The following is a 22,314-nucleotide window of genomic DNA, read 5'->3' as shown; positions in this document are numbered from 1 at the left end:
TGAAATGATATTGTATGGATTTAGTGAATAATAGTGGTGAATGATTAAATATGGTCTTGGTAGTTTTGGGTTACTGCAGTAGTGTATCTTTTGAAATTCACCATAAATTTTGGAAATTGAGTTAAGGGCTGAATAAAATATGAGATTAAAGCCTGATGAGTCTAGTTTCATATAGAGGAAACGGTGCATGCAATTGGATTTTATGTTATAAGATATTTAAATTGTTGTGAGACAGAGTTTGAATGACTTCGAGATCCCCTGTTCTGATTTTAGAAAATCATTAGAAATTGTACAAAAATAATTATGAGTTTTAATTTATATATTTAAAATCCTTATCGAGTCTAGTTTCAAGAGGGATAGACGGGAACATCATCCAAGTCCCGATTTATGAGATAAATAATTTTTAGTGAAGAGAGATCAGAACTGTTGGACAGCAAAACAGAGGAAACTTTGATGAATAAACTGTACTAAATGGCTAAACCAAAAATTCTGGAAATTTTGTTGGAGAAAGGTATAGGAATCTAGTTTCAAGGAAAATTAACGAAACTTAATTTGGAGTTTCGTAGCTCCAGAAATAAATTATTTAGTAAATGTATCTCGATAAAACAGTTTAAGTTGAGTATTGTGGTGTTTTATCTTAAAAGCATGTTGGTAATTGCTTATTAATTTCATATGGACTTACTAAGCATTTATGCTTACTCCCTCCTTTTCATTCCTTGTAGTTTTGACAAGCCAGCTCGGAAATCGGGAACGGTCGGAGGCCCACTCAGACTATCCGTATACCATCTTGGCATAATGGCTTGTATATTTTGAGTATGGCATGTATAGCATTATAATCATTTTGTATATATGGTCTTATGATATGGATATTGAGTGGTATGGAAATGCTTGGTAATGATTAGCCATTGGAATGGCTAATCATGATCATATTTGGTGTTATGTATGCTAAATTGCTAGCTAATCCATGGAAACCATGAAATAGGCAAAATTTACCATAAAATAGATTCAGACAGCAGCAGTGATGTGAGTTTGAAAAATCATTAAAAATAGTAGAGATACAATTAGATGATGAATAAAATATGGAATTGAAGAATTATTAGTCTATTTTCATATGGATGGAACAAAATAGGTATATGAGTTATATTTTATGAGAAGTTTAAATTTTTGTTAAACAGGGCCAGAGCGATTTCTGGATCCCCTATTCTAAATTTGGAAATTCACCATAAATTATACAAAGATAATTAGAAGTTATTCTTTATATTTAAAGATTCCTTATTGAGTCTAGTTTTATTATAAACAAATGGAATAGTCATTGAAACTCTGTACAGGTAGATATTTGATTCGTAATAAACAGAGGTCAGAGCAGTCGAACCCTAAAACAGGGGATAATTTAACTAATAAACTGTACTAATTGGCCCTACCAAAAATTCTAGAAAAAAATTAGTAGATATATATATGAGTCTAGTTTAAGCAAAAATTTACAGAATTTGATTTCGAGTTTCAGAACTCGAGATATGAATTTTTAAGCAACTATGACGTAGTTGGACAGCTTGTCCGAATTTGTTTAAGTGCTCAAATAAGTTTAGTAATGCCTCGTGCTCGACTCCGGCGACTGTCTCGGGTAAGGGGACACTACATTTATTGGTATCAGAGCAGGTTTAGTCGGTTCTCGGACTAACTTATCATGTGTAAAAGTTTAGCTGTACATGCCATGCCACTGATCTGTGATAGTGTGATGTCTTCCGACGCGTATAAGTATCGTCTTATTTAGATAGGGTACTCTCCAACCGAGCTGCACTGACCATGTTCAATATTATGTGAAGGTATTTGATTAAAGTTATGATTACGATAAGTCTCGGTTCAGAAAAGTATGAATAAAAGTTTATGATACATATGTGATAATATGTGAGATGAAAGTTCATATTGTGATAAATATCCATATTTGCTTAATGCTCATATGATGTAGTGTATGTGGCTTACTTGATAAGATGAACGAAATAAATAGAAAGTAATAGAGGTATGAATAAAGGTCATAATATCATGATACGAATGAAAATGTCCTGGTCTTGATTGGACGTTGAATGTTGATGAATGTTAATGATATATAATTTTTATGAGATAAAGGATTATAATGAAATGAACTTATCTATGTTAAATTGTTGGACTGAATTATATGATTGTAATGATATGTACATGATGATACACGAAATGAAAGTTGTGATTGTGATGCAAATATCTATGTTTGTTTGGCCTTATATGATGTCAAGAGCATGAATTAATTTAATTAAATGAATGGATAAGTAAAGCTATCTAAAAAACATAGAATGTATGCATAAGTATATTGTCTAAATGGGACAATAGGAAAATTTGTGTAAGCCAACATGAATGTTGCATTGCCTGAATGAATGACATGATTTTGATAATGTTGCTATGATGATGGAAGTTGTGTCATATGTGTATGTATAAGAAAGTTGAGTTAGAGGTCCTACAACCCCTCCCCCTTACTGGAGTGGTACTTATTTTCATGAGATTTGTAATGAATAAGTTTTCAGTTGAGAACCCAAAGAGTTCAATGATAGAATAATTATAAGTATGATCAGAGATTGAAAATGAGCTGATAAGTAAAGTCCGAGACAGTAAAGTATCGGATTGATGTAAAGATTATTGGAGTTATGCACTGTCCCAATTAGAGAAGGAATTCTCTTTGGTAAATCGAATTACTCAGGTGCAAGGTCGAGAAAAGAGTAAATCGAAATTTATTCAGAACTGGCCTTCTTTAGTGAATGGTTTAATATGAAATTTGTGATGGCAGAACTAGTTAGGGAAATGATATTTGAAATGTGAACTATCTGAGTGTGATACTTATGACTGGACAGATTTAGCAGTCTCTTTTGAGATGTTCTATGTGTTTACCCGTTCTCAAAAAATATTTCTATGGCTATTGATCTTCTGAAGAAATTTTTGTTATATGAGAATGTTTTTTAATCCTGGTGTTGGATGAAAGCATTGGTAGTCTGAGTGGTTTATAATTTATATTGCTCTATTTCATCGGGTATTCTATTTCATTTTGTCTGATAAGAATTGATGAGAGAATACGTATGATATTATGATTTTGTTTCTTCTACTTGATGCTTCATCTGATATATATGTATGGGAAGATATATTGTTCTTGTTATATTTGATTCTAGAGGGATTAAATAATGTTTTCTTTTAGACTTTCTTTCTTTGAAGAATTATCCGGGTATTCTGTATTTTCTCTATGAGTTTGGTTTTCGATTCTCCGGCATAGTATCGTATCTTGGGTTTCTTTATCCTGGATCTCTTTATTCTGGATTTCTTTATTCTGGGTTTCTCTATCTTGGATTTCTTTATTCGGTTTTCTTCTTATCTTTGCTCCATAATTTGTCAATTACGACTCATGTTCGAAGTACGTTCTTCAGCTCGTGATAATCATGTCAAATATGACTATACTTCTAATTTGATCTTGGTAATATGGTGATTTTAGTCTTGGGATTTTTTTCCTAATTTCTGTGTAAGGATTTGACATCAGTAAAGGCATAGATGATAAAAGCGCGAGTTTCAGTCAGTATGGTGAATTATTTATTTGAAAGATTTCATGTGACAATTATGTCAGGATTATCTTTCTCAAGTCTGATAATAGAATTTCATTTTTGTACTGATAAAAGAGTAAATAGTCTGAACGAGAAGTGTATATTTATTAGAAAGAGTTGGATATTAGTTAAAGTCACTACGAAGGATAAGGTTTTCATATTGTGAAAGCTGAAAAGTTTATTACATGTTGACAGAGTTCGGATAGATAAGAATATTGGTAACCGAAGCGTCTGAACTAGACTAGACTACATTGAGCAAAGACTTCCTGACTTTCAGTAATGTACTGTTGTATGAATTGTGATGTGTTTCAAGACAGTGAGGTAATGTGATTGTTTAGAACATTTCATATTACATAAAATCTGAGTTATTAAATAGGTTAAAGCCGAGCATTGGGATCTATCAAAATTATCCTTGCCAGTGTTGATATTGGGATGGAAATGAAAAGGATTATTCTTGAGGCCATATCAGAATTATTTCTATGGTGGAAAGAGGAAAATGTGATGTATCCTGTTCTTAAATGTTTGGTGAGATCTATAAATCATATCGGTATTGAATAAATTCCTACTCATCAGATTCATAGAATTTCAGGTCTCTTTGATTGTTAGAATTCTTGGAATTCCGGTCTCCATTAAATCAAGTTGAGATACGGGTTTTATGTCATGATATCATAGAAAACTGAGAAGGGTTGAAAATTTAAGAACAATTAAGAGATGAGTCCGTAAGCTTTCAGAATATATGAGAAATTAAAGAGATATATTGGAGGCACATGGCACTGCCTAAGTGAAAGTTCTTCGGCACCGAATATGAGATTAAAAGTGAATACCACTTTTCTGGTAATATTTTCGGGGACGAAAATCCCTAAAGGGGGGGAGAGTTGTAATATCCTGATTTTGGGCCTAGTCGGAATAGTGGTTTCGAGACCACAAATCTGAGATAGAAAGAATTTTTTTATAATTATTTTGAGGTCTATGATATGATTGCATGATTGTGTGAAAATTTCGTGAAAAAATTCTATGCATAAAGTACTTAATTTGAAATTAGGGACTAAATTGAATAAATTGCAAAACTTGTGTTCTAGAAGCATTTTGCATAAAATTGAATTAGATTATTAATTAGAGGTCCTTACAGAGCAATTTGACCAATTTTTAAGTCTATGGACAAAAATTGGACATGGATGGAATTTTTGGAAAGTTTAGTAGTAAGGGCATTTTGGTCATTTGGATATTAAATGAAATTATGTAGTATAGGAAGTTGTAGATAAAACGGAATAAAAATGAGGTATCGAGACCTCAAATTCATAAATCGAGCCATAAATATTTTTAGAAATATTTATGGAGTGTAAATAAGTTAGTATTAAAGTTTCGTCAAGAAATTTTAAGGTTTCAGTAATTAATTAGGTGAAAAGGACTAAATTGAACTAAGTGCAAAATTTGTGAGATGTGATTAAATAGCTTAAGTATTTAAAAAGATGGATTTAAAGAGCAATTAGACCGAAAGGTTAATGGCTGGACGGTTTGGGTATGAAATAAGCAAGAAAACAATGTGAACAAGGGGCAAAATTGGAGATAGCATAAAAGTTAGTAATTAAATAATGATGTAATTGAAAAATCTAGACATTTCTTCATCTTTCTCAGCCAGAAACGCCGTAGCAGGTCTCCTATGCTGGTTTTTCATATTTTTGCACCATGTAAGTTCAATTTTTACTTTTTCTAAGTAATTTTTATGTTTTTATGACTTTTACAATTAGGTCAAATCATCTAATTCATTAGTTTTTGATTTGGTGGATGAAATTGGAAGTTCCCCTGGCTGAGTAAGGGTAGTTTATGATGAATTATTATGAAATTGAAGTTCTAATTTCATATTAAGGTTGTTTTATTAAGTCATTTTGATAGAAAATGGTATTTAGGACCTAATTGTGAAAAAAATTGTGAATTAGATGTTGGTGTTGAAATTCAGAATATCAAAGGTTGTGAAATAGTTTATAATGATAAAATAAAGTGTTAATTGAGAAAAATTAGTTCAATTTATGGGTGAATTGAGTAGGGACTAAATTGTAAAAAACTGTAAATTTTGGGGTAAAAGTGCAATTTTGAAATTTGAACAGCATAAATTGTGAGGTGAAATAGAAATCAAATAAATGCTAATGAGTAGAAATAATTTATATTATAGATCAAGAGAACGAGATTCAAGTCGTAATGGAGGGAAAAATAAAGTTTACGAGGAATAGGCTCGATTGCTAATATTTTATATCGAGGTAAGTTCATATGATTTTTAATAATGCAATGTGTAATTTAATGTTTTGAAATGAAAATTTCATGAATGATATAGTATATTATTGCATATAAAATGTAATTAAACTGTGATAATTGTAAAATGATATTTGAATAAAAGTACAAATTAAATGGAACAACAGACTTGAGTACTTTCATTCAGTGGCTAAGACGAATTGACGGAAAAGACCATGGTTGGACCATGATAACATGTGAAATGTGATTTCTGTATAAGACCATAGCTGGGCTATGGCTTCGGAGAAATGTGATATGTGCTTCCGTATAAGACCATATTCGGGATATGGCATCGGTGTATGTGCTACTGTATAAGACCATATCTGGGATATGGCATCAGTGTGATATGTGATCCGTGTAAGACCATGGCTGGGCTATGGCCTCAGTATGTGATATGTGACTATGTGCAAGACCATAGTTTTACTATGGCATTGTGATAATGAGGTACTCAATTCCGTAATCGTTCCCTAATTTGATTATGAACGAAAATGTAAAATGGCTCGAAAAGATTAAGAATTGGTGAATACTATGAAAATGACACGATTTGGAATAAGTTCTTGATACTTGATGACATTGAGATTATGGATCTATGCTTATGAAGCATAATTATGTGTTCTCACCATGATGGATGAAATGATATTGTATGGATTTAGTGAATAATAGTGCTGAATGAATAAATATGGCCTTGGCAGTTTTAGGTTACTGCAGTAGTGTATCTTTTGAAATTCACCATAAATTGTGGAAATTGAGTTAAGGGCTGAATAAAATATGAGATTAAATCCTGATGAGTCTAGTTTCATATAGAGGAAACGGTGCATGCAATTGAATTTTATGTTATAAGATATTTAAATTGTTGTGAGACAGAGTTTGAATGACTTCGAGATCCCCTGTTCTGATTTTAGAAAATCATTAGAAATTGTTCAAAAATAATTATGAGTTTTAATTTATATATTTAAAATCCTTATTGAGTCTATTTTCAAGAGGTATAGACGGAAACATCATCCTAGTCTCGAATTATGAGATAAATAATTTTTAGTGAAGAGAGATCAGAACTGTTGGACAGCGAAACAGGGGAAATTTTAATGAATAAACTGTACGAAATGGCTAAACCAAAAATTCTATAAATTTTATGGGAGAAAGGTATATAAATCAAGTTTCAAGGAAAATTAACGGAACTTAATTTGGAGTTTGTAGCTCTAGAAATAAATTATTTAGTAAATGTATCTCGATAAAACAGTTTAAGCTGGGTATGTATAATTGTACAATTGTGGTGTTTTATCTTAAAGCATATTGGTAATTGCTTATTAATTTCATATGGACTTACTAAGCATTTATGCTTACTCCCTCCTTTTCATTCCTTGTAGTTTTGACAAGCTAGCTCGGAAATCAGGAACGGTCGGAGGCCCACTCAGACTATCCGTATACCATCTTGGCATAATGGCTTGTATATTTTGAGTATGGCATGTATAGCATTATAATCATTTTGTATATATGGTCTTATGATATGGTTATTGAGTGGTCTGAAAATGCTTGGTAATGATTAGCCATTGGAATGGCTAATCATGATCATATTTGGTGTTATGTATGCTAAATTGCTAGCTAATCCATGGAAACCATGAAATAGGCAAAATTTACCATAAAATAGATTCAGACAGCAGCAGTGATGTGAGTTTGAAAAATCATTAAAAATAGTAGAGATACAATTAGATGATAAATAAAATATGGAATTGAATAATTATTAGTCTATTTTCATATGGATGGAACAAAACAGGTATATGAGTTATATTTTATGAGAAGTTTAAATTTTTGTGAAACAGGGCCAGAGGGATTTCTGGATCCCCTGTTCTGAATTTGGAAATTCACCATAAATTGTAAAACGATAATTAGAAGTTATTATTTATATTTAAAGATTCCTTATTGAGTCTAGTTTTATTATAAACAAACGGCATAGTCATTGAAACTCTGTACAGGGAGATATCTGATTCGTAATACACAGAGGTCAGAGCAGTCGAACCCTAAAACAGGGGAGACTTTAACTAATAAACTGTACTAATTGGCCCGACCAAAAATTCTAGAAAAAAAATTAGTAGATAGATATATGAGTCTAGTTTAAGGAAAAATTTACAAAATTTGATTTTGAGTTTCGAAACTCGAGATATGAATTTTTGAGCAACTATGACGCAGTTGGACAGCTTGTCCGAATTTGTTTAAGTGCTCAAATAAGTTTAGTAATGCCTCGAGCTCGACTCCGGCGACGGTCTCGGGTAAGGGGGCGTGAGACATGGGCTGGCACATGGGTGTGCGGCACACGAGCTGGCATATGGGCGTGTTATCCAAGTCAGTAACCCCTCTAGTTTTCCCACGACCATGGCACATGAGTGTGTCTCCGGCCGTGTGGTGCAAGTCAGTATGTATGCCATGTTTCCGTACAGTCTGAGACACGGGCGTGTCTGGTGGCTGTGTGAGGCACACGGCCTATTCACATGGGCCGTGTGACCCCTGAATGCTTGAAAATTTTATAAGTTTCCCAAAGTTTGTAAATGTTATCGGTTAGTCTCGAACCACTTCTAAGCATGTTTGAAGGTCTTGTAGAGCCTTCTAAGGGACATTGTGATTATATTTGATTGATGTTTATGTGAAAATGTAACCCTATTCTGGCTACGAATACGGGATAGGGGTGTTACATAATCCACTCCAATTCAATGCGAAGGATTTTATTATTTTGATATTTCAATTCAATAGTCTTTCATCTACAATTCAAAATGGTATCATGCAGAGTCAACCAATCCATACCCAGAATCTCATCAAATTCATCAAATGATAAAAGCATCAAATTTTGTGGAAAACAGTAACCTCGAGTTATCAAAGGACAATTCTTGCAAACTTTATCAACTAGGACATACTTGCCTAAGGGGTTCGATACTTTAATCACAAATTCTGTAGGCTCAACAGGCAAATTCTTACTAGACACTAAATTCATACAGACATATGAATGTGTCGATCTAGGATCTATCAAGACAATTACATTAGTGTCATAGAGAGAAAATGTACCGGTGATAAGATCTGGTGATGATGCATTTTTGTGAGGGTAAATAGCGTAAGCTCTAGCTAGTGCTCTAGCCTCGGATCTCATAGTAGAGTCCTTTGTTATTCCTTTGCTACTAGTTACATTTCTCGTATTTATAGGTGGTCTCCCTCTAGTAGCTGTGTTACTTGATCTTGCATTCTGATATCTATCTTTCTTGGGTAACTCAGGACAATACCTAATAAAGTGACCTTGTGAGCCACATTTAAAACAACCTTTATTATTCATCCAGAAGTCTCCAAAATGGCGCCTTCCACACCGTTGACACTCAGGTTTGTTGTTTCTCACACTACCTACACTCGACACTAAAGTAGCCTGGGCTTTAGGACTCATGTATTGCTTCCCACGATCTCTATTAGAATACCCTGTCGAAGCTATTGAACGGTTATATGAATCTCATGATTTCTTGGATGAGCATTGATAGGGTTTATTCATCGATCTCTTTCTCGAATCTCTAGCTTCAAAATCAGCTCTTTTTTTAACCAAGTTCCTCGGCTTTACATGCTCTATCGACTAATACAACAAATTCTTTCAACTCCAAAATCCCGACTGGCAATCTGATGTCTTCGTTTAACCCATCTTCAAATTGTTTTTAACCCATCTTCAAATTGTTTACACATAATTCACTCAATGGAAACACATTCTCCAGAATATTTACTGAGTCTGACAAACTCTCTCTCATATTCAGTCACAGACATTCGACCCTGTTTTAGTTCCAAAAATTCCTTACGCTTTTGATCAATGAACCGCTGATTGATGTATTTCTTTCTAAACTCGGCTTGAAAGAATTCCCATGTAACCCGTTCTCTCGGTACTACAGATATCCAAGTATTCCACCAATGATATGTAGTGTCTCTCAGAAGTGATACGACACATTTAACACATTCAACAGGTGCACAAGATAGTTCATCAAATACTCTAATTGTATTCTCAAGGAAAAACTCGGCTCTCTCAAGATTGTCATCAACTGTAGCTCTAAACTCTTTAGCCCTGTATTTTTGGATTTTATCAACTACCGGCTTACTCCGTTGTAAAGGTTCCAAACCTTGAGGAGCTACAAGAACCTGTTGGGGAATAGGTGGGGTTGAAGGTTGTTGAGTAGCCAGATTAATTCAGAAAAACTTAGTAAACCACTTGCTCATCATTTGGAAGAAGGTTTCCTTGGCTTCTCCTCCATCACTACCTGATACGGGTCTTGACTCCGATTGCGCTACTCTGTGAACAGAGGTTGGTGCATTACTCTCAACATCATCAACCATAACTCGATTGGAAACCATTTACTATATGAAAATACGATTTAAACTATTAGGAGATATCACACTATCATAGGTTATATATGGCATGTATAGCTAGACTCTCACACATGCTGTAACACCCCTTACCCGTATCCGAGGCCAGGCTAAGGTACGAGGCGTTACCAGACAAACATACAAACATTAAACTAAAATACGAGCCATAAAATTTTATTCATATTTCAAAGCATTCATTCTCTTACACATAGTCCCTTATTTGAGTCTACGGAGCCTAAAACATACTTTAGAAAGGGTTTGGGACTAAACCGAGAACTTATAAAAATCTTGGAAATTTCATGCTTTAAGGCTCCACACGCCCGTGTCCCAAAGTCGTGTTCCATACACGGCTGAGACACATGGTTGTGTCTCTGCCTGTGTGGAATATACCTAGGCTATTTTCCAAGCTTTGGTCAACCTTGATCTCTTACACACTTATACAAAATCAAAAGCATATAACATGGTATTCATTTAATGATTAAACATCCTCAATTAAACAACAAACATAGCATTTGTATGTCATCATACATGTGTCTCTCATACTCATTTTACCTTGTTTATTATAGTACCACTTATACATTTATACCAAGATTATCATCTTACCAAATATCTTCAGCTTAATCATCAAGCATTCATATTTAAAGCTAGATCATATCTTTATAAAATACCATGATTCAGATGCGCAGAATAACATGTTTTCCTGAAACATTTCAATTCAATTCCATACCCAACAAGCATTACATTGAGACTAGTCATATATATATATATACATGTCATGATACATAACATTCTCTTTTTGTTTTCTTATAAACACATATCATTTATTTCATTATATCAATATTTCATATACCATAGTTTCCATGTATTCGACATATATTTATTTTCCTCCTCCTCCTCTCCATTCCACATCCTTAATGTATATAGCATTCTTGTAAGTATGATTTCACAATTTACTAATAAATGTTCAATCAAACTGTCCACACGAGTCATAGTCACTTACTTATTTATAATTTGAGATATAGAGCTCCAAATTAAGATCTGTAAATTTCCCCTGAAACTAGACTCACATATCTTTCTACCATAAAATTTTCATAATTTTTGGTTTAGCAAATTAGTACAGTTTATTCATTAAAATTTCCCCTGTTTCACTTTCTGACAGTTCTGACCTCTCTTCACTAAAAAATAATTATCTCATAGTACAGAACTCGGATAATGTTCTTGTTGATTTATCTTGAAAATAGACTCATTATGAATTTTAAAAATATAATTTTGAGCTTCTAATTATTTTTTTCCAAATTTTTGTGATTTTCCAAAGTCAGAATAGGGGATCACGTAATCATTCTGAATCAGTCTCACAAAAACATAAATATCTCAAAATATAGAACTCCTTTGCTTTCTATGTTTCTTTTATATGAAAATATAATAAGCTTTAATTTTATATCTCATTAAGTCTCTGATTCAATTTATACTATTTTTGGTGATTTTTCAAAATAACGTCACTGCCACTGCCCAAAACAGTTTTATTGCTAATTCACTCTTTCACAGTTTCTTTGTATTAACCTCATTTTAACATACATATCACAAATCATTTTCACCACATTTCATACATCACAAGTATAGGCCCATGATCACAAGGTCACCATAAAATCATCCTCATGTATAACTTACTTGTTTATAACCTTACCACATCCTGGTCACTTAATGAACACATCATTCACATAACCAAGTTCCTGTACTTATTCATCACAAAACTCACAAAGCAATACATAGAGAGTCTCCCGTTGAACACTTTGGATCAATCCTCGATACTTGGTGTTTTCAGCACATAGCTCCACCCATAATTTAGTTCGGCTCTCTTGTACACATGATGAACACTTAGTACCACCCATGTGACCTAGCCAGTTTATCTCGTAGCTCTCTTGTCTACATGGTGTCCTTCACTTGGAACCATGCATGCGACCTAGCTACATATATCCCGTAGCTCTCTTGTCTACATGGTGTACACATAGTATCACCCATGCGACCTAGCTACATCATAATGTCTTGTAGCTCTCTTGTACACATGATGTGCACTCAGCACTATACATGTGACCTAGCTACATACCATCTGTATCATCCAATCTTTCCGAAGGTTCAACCGGGATTTCTCTCTCTTTTCCAACAATTTCACCAATCAAGTAATTATCCACAAACATATTTCCAGTATTTTTATAAAATATCATAATACAAGTAATAGTGATGTATTACTTACATATAAACTTACATCTCATTTAATATCAACGCAATAACAGTAAATTACACATTGTCTTATTAAAAATCATATGAACTTACAATTTCCCATAATATCCATAATCATAGAAATCACATTTATGTATGATAATTCAATGCACTTCATGTATTTTAAATCAATTCATAAACTTGGCACCATAATCATTTACTTTAACATAATTCAATTAATTCACTAAATTTAACTTTCAAATATAAATTACAGCATTATTGTTGTATTATTATCATACCAACTTACATACTTTCAACACCTCGGAGATCATAGTAAATATATCAATTTTACATTGAAACATGCATAAATTAATGCTTATTATACATATGAACTTACCTTGATATTAAAACGGCCATTTTACCAACTTTCCTAATTTTCGATTATTCTCTCATTCTAGGTTCAAATCTCGTTTTTCGGGATCTAAAACATCATATTTTACTTATTTAATTAATGTACTATTCAAAACAGTCCTTAACTCAAACTCTGGAAAAATTACAATTTTGCCCCTAAACTTTTGCATATTTACACTTTTGCCCCCAGGCTCAGGAATTAAACTTCATCCCTTATTCTTATGTTTTATGACATGATGATCACTTTTCCCTTCTATGCCAACATCAAATTCTCACTCTAACATATACTTATGACAATTAGGTATTTTTACCGATTAAGCCCTTTTGCTCGTTTTCACTTAAAATCGAGTAGCACAAGTTGTCTAACATAATTTAAAACCTCATATTGTATCATAAAACACCAAAATACACAAATTTTACCTATGGGTATTTTTCCAAATATGAACCCTAGGTTGAATTATTGCTAGCATAAGCTAAATCAAGTTACCGGGACTCTAAAAACATAAAGAACTTGAAAAACGGGGTTAGAACGGACTTACAATTGAGCTTGGGAAGCTTGAAAACCCTATCCATGGAGTCTCCCTTAGTATACACGTCCATGGTGAAGAAGATGAGCAAAATTGGCTTTTAATTTTGTATTTTAATTCATTTTACCCCTAAATGACCAAAATACCCTTACTAATAAACTTTCCAAAAATTCCATCCATGTCCAATTTTTGTCCATAACTTAGAAATTGGTCAAATTGCTATTTAAGACCTCCTAATTAATATTTCAAATAAATTTCATACTAGAAACTTCTAGAATGCAAGTTTTACAACTTATTCGATTTAGTCCCTAACTTTGAATTAAGCACTTTATGCATAGAATTTCTTCACGAAATTTTCACACAATCATGCAATCATACCATAGACCTCAAAATAATCATAAAATAATTATTTATATCTCAGATTTTGTGGTCCCGGAACCTCTGTTCCAACTAGACCTAATTTTGGGCTATTACACATGCTACTTTAGTCTGAGTGTAAAAGCCCAATTTTGGGCCTAGTCGGAACAGTGGTTTTGGGACCACTGTTCCGAGGCCAGAGAAAATTATTTTAGTATTATTTTATGTGGTATAATATAATTTTAAGTGCTTGTAAATTTTGGCAAGTTAATTTTAAAGATTTCTAGTCCAATTTCGAAAAAGGACTAAATCGCGTAAAATGTAAAAGTTGTGTGTTAATGCCTAAATGTGTTAATAGACTAGAGAACTAAAATTGGAGGCCTTCAAAGGAAAATTAGACCCTTTTTTAGTGTGTGGATGGCCAAGGGGAGACCAATTGGTCAAAAAGCCAAATTTTGTGGCTTTTAGGTGTTTTATTTTGACTAAATTGTAATAAAATAAGAAAAAAGAAATAAAATGTCATTTTCTCTTTCATTTCTTATTCTTCCTCACGAAAATGGTAGCAAAGAATGATGGGTTTTGAGCTTTAAACTTTCAGCCACTTTAAGCCCTAACAAGTAAGTGATCTTTGGTTGTTTCTTGATGATTTTTACATTTTTGGAACCCCTAAAGTATAAGCTTTCAAATGAGGGGTATAGTTTGCAAAATGATAGAGAGTTTAGGGTTTTGCCATGAATGTATATGTGTGTTTTTTTTTGAGTTTTTTATGGAAGAATATGAGTTGTAGTTGTCTAATAAACAACTTTTGTGAAGGAAATTTGCATGAAATTACCTTAAAAAGGTTATTATGCAAAGTTGTAAAATGGGTTGTTAATGTGTGTAATAATGATTTTTGTGAGTTGTCATAGTTATGAAAATGGTTTATATAGTCTTAAGGAGTAAATAAATTGAATAAAAATATTGTTTCGATCCTAAGAGCAATTTGGTAATTTTGGAAAAATAGATGGGCAAAATTGTTAATTTTGTCAAAGTGTGTCAATCGACTATTTTAATCAGTACATTGTTTTAATTAGCTAAATGTGATGTTTTAGATGTTGAAAAATGTGATTTGGGCCTAGAACGAGGAAAATCGATTTATGGACGGTTACGTCTTTTTCACCTTTGTGGTATCTAGGTAAGTTCATATGTAAACAATACCATGCTATACTTGTATTTAAATGTTATCATCCCATGAATTGTACAAATATTAATGTGTACGTGATTAATAGAAATATGATAAGACAAAGCCTTGATAGGCAAGGAAAAATCCCGTTTGAACCTTAGGAATAAAATAGGATATGAGTGACATGTCACTAGGAATTATGAGTCTAGATGACTAGCTCGAGAGTGAGCATTTAAATGTCATGAGATATGAGGTAGCTTTAACTACAATTGAGGCACTTATATGCAAAGTTTTTTCTGAGTATCCAATTAGTATTCTAAGTGTTCAACGGCTAATCCAAGGAAAGAGTTGATGATGGTCCCAATGAGGTAAGTCATTGGTGAGTATGCACTTGAGTTATGTTACGAGTTGTGCAGGTATGTACACTAAGCATATGAGAATGCCTTGGTATGTGATGATCTATGATGCATAAATATGTGTTCTTACCATGATGGATGAAATGATGTTGTATTAATTTTGAGAACAATGATCATGAATGAGTAACTTAGCATTCACAGATTTGAGTTATTGTAGTAGTGTAACTTTGAAAATACACTAAAAATAATGGAAAATGAGTTAAAAGCTGAATAAAATAAGGAAATGAATACTATTGAGTCTAGTTTCTTATAAAAGAAACGGTATAAGCAAGAGAACTTCCTATGATGAGATATTTGAAGTTTCGTGAAACAGAGTCAAAATGACTTCGAGATCCCCTATTTTGGTTTGAGAAAATCATTATAAATTGTAAAAAAAAATTGCAAGCTATGATTTATATGATTAGAATCCTTGATGAGTCTAGTTTCAAGAGAAATAGACGAGAACACTATTCAAGTCCTGTGCTATGAGATAATTGAACCTTAGTGCAGAAGGGTTAGAACTATCAGACAGTGAATCAGGGATAACTTTTAGGAATAAAATGTATTAATTGGATAAACAAAAAGTTTTGGAAATTTTATGGTAGAAAGATAAATGAGTCTAGTTTCAAGGAAAATTAACGAAACTTAATTTGGAGTTTCATAGCTCTAGATATAAATAATTTAGTGACTATTGTTCAGGAAGATAGCTTGTTGTGAACTTGAGAATATGTTGTAAACATTGATAAAACATGTTAATGAGCTGCTTATTGTTTTCATATGAACTTACTAAGCGTAAAGCTTACCCCACCTTTCTTTCTCATATTCCTTAGGGTTGCCAGGTTAGCTCGGGTTGGAGGCCGCCATATATATTATCACATTGTCGAGTTAACGCTATCAGCATAAGTAAATCCTAGTGTTTCGAGTCTATGGCATGTATAGGGTTTTAATGTTGAGTATGTGATATTATGATTTAGCCAAAGGCATTGGCTTGTTATTAAGGTAGTATATAGTCTTGTAAATTGGCCTATGTCGGCTAATGACGTTATGGGCCTATATGATTATTCTTATGCATGTATGTTATTATCTCTTATAATGTGGCTTACAGCATGTATGCCTAGAGATTAAATTGAGATTCATTTATGAGTTAGTAACTAATGCAAGATTAAGTGATTGGTAAATAGTTAATAATGCCTCATGAATAGTTTGTGGATATGATTATGCATGCCTAGTGATGGACATGAGGTTTGTGACGTAATGATAGTTATGACAAGTACGTGGTAATGATGTGAGTAAATTCTATGATATTTATTGCATAAGAAATTGATATGAGCATAACATGTTTGTAGATGTTTAAGAGCTCATTTATGCCATGTTGTATGTTATTGAATAAGTATGTCTGCATATGTTGTGAGGGTGGCGAATGGCTTGGAAAATAGCCTTGTAATTGTCCACACGGGTAGACACACGGGTGTGTGTCTAGACCGTGTGTGACACACGGTCTGCCCCCATGGGCGTGTTGTTTAGCCGTGTGTCCCCTGCACTTAAAATTTTAAGTCAACCTTGTACACGGGTAGGTCACATGAACGTGTGTCATGGCCGTGTTTTAAAGTCAGTGTTGCACACGTGCTAAGGGCACGGGAGTGTCTCAAGCCACAAGGGCTTGTGTGACTACACGGTCTATATCCACACGGGCGTGTGGAGCCTTAAAGCATGAAATTTTTCAAGTTTTTCTTAAGTTCTCAATTTAGTCCCGAACCGCCTCTAATACATGTTTTGGGCCTTGTGAGCCCGTTTAAGGGACAAAATGTATAAGAAATGGAAATTTTTAAATTGATTGAAATTTTATGGTCTAGTTTTTGTGTGATTGGTTGAGTTTAAGTCAGGTAACACCTTAAACCCTGTCCCGGCGCCGGATACGGGCAAGGGGTGTTACACCTAGAATCGACTAAACTGTAGCTTTGATACTAATAAATGTAACACCTCTCACCCCTATCTATCACCGGAATAGGGTTTCAGAGCATTACCAAAATTATTTTACAATCGAACATGCATTTCTCATACAATTATCAAATTTAAATGTAAAACATTCATAATCATTCATCAAGTCCCTAATACAAGCCTACGAGGCCTAAAACATGCTTTAGAAGTGGTTCAGGACAAAGCCGATAACTTGGGAAACTTTTAGAAAACTTTAAAAAAATTTCAGAATACAGGGGACACACGGCTGTGTGAGGCAAAGACACGCCCGTGTCACAGGCCGTGTGCACATTCGAAATGGGATCACATGGCCATGTCTCAGCCCGTGTCTGACCCCATGTTACTCTCTGACTTAGGTCACACTGCCAACCACACGCTCATGTGACCAGCCCATGTGTCCGTCAAAATGGCCTCATATGCCTGTGTGCCAGGCCGTATGCAAGGTCGTGTGCCCATATAACTCTCTGACTTATGCCACATGGCCAAGTCAGACACCAGTGTGTTGAGCCATGTGGAGCATACTGACTTGGTTTCTAATTAAACACCAAGGCATTACCATGTGTCACACACGGTAATGTCACTTGACCGTGTGTCACACACGCCCGTGTCTCTGCCCGTGTGGACAAAAATAGGCTATTTACCAAGCCATTTTGCTCACCCAAATTTGCACACACCTACATCAAACCAAAAAGGCATTTAATATGGCATAATTAGGCATTCAACCAATCTCAACCAAGCATGATTGATACTATTTCAATACCAACAACAACAAGGCACATATGTACCACAATATACCATTCAATTCATACCAATTCCACATTCTCAAATCACCTAAATGGTCACTTTCATTTATGCATCTCATTACCTAAATCACAATCATACCAATTCCCAATTATCAACTATATGATACTCAAATTACCAATTCACAAACAACCATACACCACAAGCATTTATATAGCAGTTATAAAATGCAATACAAAGGCCATTTGCACATATATATACACAACCAAATCAACCAAAAAAAGCCAAATCACATGGCCAAAAACATAACAAACCGTTCATAATTTACAAGCCAACTCAAATGGCTAAATCCTTTACCAAACATTACCAAAATGACCATAACTCCTATACATGCCATATAACCAAAACACAAGTTCAAAAGTACCAAAGTGAAATCTTGATAGTGTGATGAGATCTCCGGCGACTCCCAAATTCAAGCAAGCTTCAATTACACTATAAAACATGGAAAAGTAAACAAAGTAAGCTATAAAGCTTAGTAAGCTCATATAGTTCATAAGCAACCTCACCATTTAATCACCATTAAAGTAATATAACACAGTATACCTCAAAATCATGTAATTATCAGGTTCACATATATTCAATCACATAATTTATTAAGATCTCACAACTTTCATAGTTTCAATGCTCATATAGTTTTCGTACATACTTGTACTGATACATATCTATTTCTCACCATTTCATATCTTCGATATACTCATTGAACCATTTGGAATACTATCAAATACTCGCGAATCTCGCACCCTAAGTGTCAATACATAGCCGAAGCTATCTCAATCTTATATCATATATAATGCTCACTCTCGAGCTATCAACGGGTCTGCTCACACAAGCTAACAGTCATGACGTAGTTACAGGGTGCTGCTCATACAAGCTGATGAGAATGTACAACACATTTCGGATAACTCAGCCACCAATAGGACGTACGGACCAACACCCAAATCACATAACCCCTAATGACATGTTACTCGTATCCTAATCTATTCCTAAGCTTCAACTAGGATTTTCAATTTGTCGAATAGTCGTCAAACATATCCGCGAGCTCGTATTCACAAGTAATCCAATAATAAATCATTTTAAAACACAATTATATTAATACTTATTAACATACGAACTTACCTCGAATGCAAAAATGATAAAATGAGTCAATTAGTCTAACACTTTGTTTTTCCCTCGATCTAAATCCAAACTTCGCTTTTCTTGATCTATATGTAATCAAATTTAGCTTATTTAATTATCATTCTATTAAATTTATCCCAAAATGCATTTTACGGAAACTTTACACTTTTGCCCCTAATATTTCAACATTTTTACAATTTAGTCCTTATCTCAAAAAAATACAAATTCATGTAATTAGGTCCCTACCCATGCTAGCTGAATTTCATATAGACCCATAGTAGCCCATATTTTTCATTTATTTCACAATTTAACCACAAAATTTCAACATTTCTCAATTTAATCTGTAATTGACAATTTTACCAAAAACCACTTTACAAATGTTGTTTATCTAACAACAACCATACATTTTCTTCATCAAACATCAAAATACACCTATATTCATCAATGGAAAAACCTTAAAACTTTAACAATTTTGCAAATTAATGATCTAAAAAACATAGTAATCATTAAAAATCAAGTCAAAAATCACTTAAATGCACCTAGGATAGTTGCCGACCCTTGAAGCTCTTTTAATGGAATTTCTAATTCCTATTTTTGATGGTGCAAGCTTAGTTTGGGAAGAAGATACTTTGTTTTTACGTAAGTTTATTTATTAAATTACCTATTTAACCTTTGTTATAAAATATTAAAATCACTTAATATATGTCCAGAAATGTCCACTCATATTTCAAATGGTCCAATTACCACATAAGGACCTTCACTTTCAAGTTCTATAGCTATTAGACACCTTTAGTTAATAGAACTCAAGTTTACACTTTACACGATTTAGTCCTTTTTTATCAAATTAAGCACTCAAATGATAAAATTCTTAATGAAAATTTCATACAATCATGCTATCATGTTGTAGATGTTACAATAATAATAAAATAAATATTCTGATCTCAGATTTGTGGTCCCAAACTCACTTTTCCGATTTGACTAAAATTGAGCTATTACACTTCACTCCAATAGCCACAAGCTACATTTTCAAATTGATTCAGTAGCTGTGCTGCAAAACTGTTAAACCTATTAGTGGTAAAATTTTTAAGCATTGAGAAAATTGAGGATACCTAAGATGCGAGTGAAGTGAGAGCGTATACTTCATGTATTCCAGTGACTCGTTTTCCTGACACTGCTCGATTGGTTGGCCATTGATAATTGTTGCTAGGAATCCTTTCAATGATTTCATAAGCCTCGTTAAAAGACTTAGAAAGGAGATTACCATTAGAAGAAGTGTCCTCTACCATTCTCGAGTGAGCATTAAGACCATTATAAAACATCCCAAGTTGGATGCAATGTGAGATTCCATGATCAGGGCACTTCTACAATAATTCTTTAAACCTTTCCTATGCCTCATACAAGGACTCATCATCAATTTGTTGGAAAGCAATGATCTCGTTCCTCAACTTAGCATTCTTGCTAGGCGAGAAATACTTCATGAGGAATCTTTCTGCTAACACTTGCCATGTGGAAATTGAATTTGGTGGCAATGAGTTCAACCAGGATCGAGATCTTCCATTAGCAAATATGGGAGTAGATTCAATAGTAATGTATCTTCTAGTACTTCGGCTAACTGGAAAGAATCGCTCACCTCCATGAACAGTCTTAAGTGCAGGTGAGGATCTTCGGTAGGCATTCCACTGAATTGGCCCACTGTCTGAAACATCTAGAACATGGCTGGCTTCAGCTCAAACTATTGTGCCTCGATTTTGAGTCTCCTAATACCAAGATTAAGATCATGAAATACTGGCACGACATACTGTCTTAAAGCTCTTTCCCTATCATCAGCAATAAGGATAAGATTTTGAGTAGGATTTGCTCTGTTTTCTTGATTCAAAATTTTGAAGTTCATCTCTTTGATCCTTCTCTAACTTGCTTGTCTTCTCCACTGTCGAAAAGTTCTTTCAATCTCAGGGACTACGGGGAGTAAATCAATGATTCGATCAATACTCATAAACATCCGAAACCAACACAGAAAAATTAATTAAGTTAAAATTGAACAGGAAAAAAAACCAAAATTTAAATTTAACAAATTTACAAATACTGAAATTTTAAAATAGTCCACGGCAACGGTGCCGAAAACTTGAAATGACGGAAATATGCAAGCGTGCACAATCACAACAAGTAATAAAGTGATAAGTAAATGTTGAGTTATCGTACCAATAGGGATTGTGAAAAGAATTATTTATGAATCAATTAAAAACACTTTGCTGAAGAAAAATATTTTGATTTGAGGAGGTGATTAAAAACTAAGATTTTAACTAAGTAAAATAAATAAAAATAAAATAAAAGTTCCAGTTCATGATTTCAAAAGATGATTTTAATCAAGATTACATAATTGTGCTAGATTAATTACATTTCTTAACTTAGAATTATTAAACTCATGCTGATGTTGGTACAAATAAATTCACAACAACTCGGTAATTTGCTAACTTATTAACGTACTTACCTACCAAAATCCATTTATCTCTTGACTATATCTCTACATCAATTCAACCAATTAAACAAATCTTAATAAACAAATGTGTTAATTCACATACATACTTATGAAATTAAAATAATCTATTGTACATATCTCTATGCAAATTCAAACAATTAATTCAATCTCATAAGCACATAGAAGATTACGTGAGGTAACAATGTATTTCTACCTTGAAAAAGTTTAATAACAATAATCTTGAAAGTTATGCAAGGCTAATATATCATTAGATACCGTTGCTAATTTATCCCTCAGCTATCTTAGATGATTAATGTAACATCCCAAATTAGGGCTTATTCGGAACAGTGGTTTTGAGACCATAAATTTGAGATAGAAATAATTATTATATGATTCTTATAAGGTCTATAATTTGAATGCATGCTTATGTGAATGTTTCATGAAGAAATTCTATGCATAAAATGTCCAATTGAACGTTAAGGACCAAATTGAATACGATGCAAAACTTGCACTCTAGAAGCTTTAAGCATGAAATTGCTTTAGATTATGAATTAGAGGGTCCTAATTAGCAATTTGACCAATTTCTATAATTTTAGACAAACAC

At 33.4% G+C, this 22,314-nt stretch overlaps 1 non-coding gene across 1 annotated transcript; it reads left to right on the top strand.

Moving 5' to 3' along the window:
* The first annotated feature begins 20,575 nt into the window (after positions 1 to 20,575).
* Positions 20,576 to 20,682, top strand: LOC121211722 (small nucleolar RNA R71). The gene has a single exon (XR_005906940.1). It is a non-coding gene; the product is annotated as a small nucleolar RNA R71 (small nucleolar RNA).
* Positions 20,683 to 22,314: the final 1,632 nt, after the last annotated feature.

This window comes from Gossypium hirsutum, chromosome A12 (assembly GCF_007990345.1).
Source record: "Gossypium hirsutum isolate 1008001.06 chromosome A12, Gossypium_hirsutum_v2.1, whole genome shotgun sequence".
NCBI classification, from domain to species: Eukaryota; Viridiplantae; Streptophyta; class Magnoliopsida; order Malvales; family Malvaceae; genus Gossypium; species Gossypium hirsutum.
Note: the sequence above shows the minus strand (reverse complement) of the source record. Positions and strands in the feature narration are given on the sequence as shown.